Consider the following 2555-nt stretch of genomic DNA (forward strand, 5'->3'; position numbering starts at 1 on the left):
AAAGCAATATAACCAGGGAACAGCATATTCACAAATGGACAGTAAGCAGTCTCCAAGCACAGTTGTTCAATCTTTGTCAGGGCCAACTGCAGAGGCTCATTCATCCAAGCCAATAGCACCTCCTCTTACTGGAAGCAGACTCAGAATTGGAATATAAAAATGGAATGGCATCCTTTATGCTGTGGATATAGAGACATAATTTAGAGATGCCACAGAAGTGGGTCACTGGCCATTTAGAAGGTCATCATCATTCAGGGTCTAATCTAACACTGAGGCACCAGAAACAAATTTTTTTCAGTGAACTTGGACCTCATCACGCTCTAAGGAAAGGGTTCAAGTTACCCAAAGTCTTAGGGACTGGTGTATTAAAGCTGGTGGGGTGGGGTACAACTAATGTGAGGCAGGGGAAAGAAGGGAGAAGGAAATGGACAACTTCTTAACTTTTGTGCAAAGAGCCCAGCTTGCAAAACACATGTCCAAGAGGGAGGGGCCTCTTAGGATATTTGGGAGACAAACTGGCCCAGTTATTTAAACAACCAGTGTAACAGAATGCATAGATTTATGTACCAGATGGAGAACCAGTGATTAGAGGACTCGCTGGCCTTCATTTCCTGAATCCCCACCAAACCTGTGTGTTCAGCTGAGCTGGGCGTTTGCTGGCTGCCTGCTGAAGGGCAGGTGGCTGGAATCCACAGTTCCACAACATTGTATGTTCTGGGGTATCAGCCAGCCAGATGGAGAGGGCCTGGCCCAGAGGCTATGAGGGTGTGCAATAAAGATCGGGGCTCCATTGCCTAAGAGAGGGTGCCTATGGAACTCACTATGGAGGGCTGCCTCAGCTTAGTGGTGCCATCCTTCACTAATGTCCCACATTTCCAGTTAGTCTTGTGTCTCATCTGGTTAAATACCCACTTCCTGGTATCTGCTAAACTATCCAGACCATGAGCATCCCCTGACCTGCTTGGACCACTTAATAGCTAAGCTGGCAACCGTCTCCATCTCCAACCTCCGCCCCCCAACGTACACCCCCGCCCCCGTGAATTTCTGGCCAAGTACTCCACCTACTGGTGACACTTGAGTCTCACAGACCAAGACCTTAAATCCAGTTGTCCTGGTACTTGACTAACACCTCGAGAGACTCTGTTATTTTAGAGGGGTTGCTCACAGTCCCTTTCTCCTATCATTACTAGAAATTTCAAACTATTGACAAAAAAATAATGTCTGTTAGAGGCACTATCCATGAAGCGATAAGAGATTAATTAATTAATTAATTTTTAAAAGATTTTATTTATTTGACAGAGAGAGACAGAGCAAGAGAGGGAACACGAGCAGGGGGAGTGGGAGAGGGAGACTCCTCGCTGAGCAGGGAGCCTGATGTGGGGCTCGAGCCTAGGACCCTGGGATCATGACCTGAGCCGAAGGCAGACGCTTAACGACTGAGCCACCCAGGTGCCCCGAGATTAATTTATTTGTAAGCCAGACACTGATAGGGGGAAAGCAGAAACAAGACCGAGCTTCTCATCTTGGTAGGAGGGAAGCACGGCTAGTTAAGAGAGTGGCAAGAAAGGCCATCTGCCCTCCTTATTCAACCTTGTCCTAATTCTGACTGATTCCCCTAATTTGTAGCCTTCCAATCTGTGATTTGGTTGTCTGTTATAAATCCTTAAAGTTTATTGGGGAAGAAGTAGCAAACCCAGAACATTGCAGATCATTAAACTCCTTGTATAAAAAAATTTAAAAAAATTAAACTCCCACTGTGTGACTTGTCCAAAATAATGTTTTTACAAACTCCTGGAAACCTACTAACTTTAGATGACAAGGCAATGTTGCTGGTTGGTTTGTCAGAAATGAAATTTAGGGTCGGGATTCACAGGATTTAAAAAAAAAAAAAAATCCATTCTTCAGTATTTTAAATACCACCTTGTAAAAGCAAGGCAATGCTGCAAATGTGTTCAACAGGCTGATACAGTTAGAATGACAGTAATAAATTTTCTAGTGAAAAGGATGGTATCATAGTAAAATTAGCACAGAAAAGCCACACCCTTACTGTGTCAAAAACATAAAATGTTGTAATGTTACTGGTTTTAGCAAGTGAACTGTAATCCCGTGCATTGCAGTTTGTCAGTGTTTGAAAAACATGACTTAAAGTACTATGGAATTAAAGAACTCCTTTTTAAAAACTAAGAAGTCATAAAGACTTGTAAAAGATGTGCATAAAAGAAAGTCTTATTGCAAAGTCTGCTGGACCTCTAAAGAATCTCTGTTTCACTGTTTCTGTTTTCTGTGGCATCTTACCAGAAAATGTGCCTCCAAGTAGAGAAAGAACACATCATCTGGGCCATATTTGCAGATCAAGGTTGCAGATTCTGTCTCTTGATCAACTGATTTTTATTGGACACCCATGATGCACACACATTTCAGAACGTGGAAGCGTGGCAGAAAGAAGGCAAAACACATCCCATGCAGCTTATGTTTGGTGGAGGCAGTTTGGTGGTGGTGGGGGGATGTACACAGATGAAATGATTAAATGAAATGATTGATAGAGCAATTCGACT

The sequence above is a fragment of the Zalophus californianus genome, chromosome 1 (genome assembly GCF_009762305.2).
Source record: "Zalophus californianus isolate mZalCal1 chromosome 1, mZalCal1.pri.v2, whole genome shotgun sequence".
Lineage (NCBI taxonomy): Eukaryota > Metazoa > Chordata > Mammalia > Carnivora > Otariidae > Zalophus > Zalophus californianus.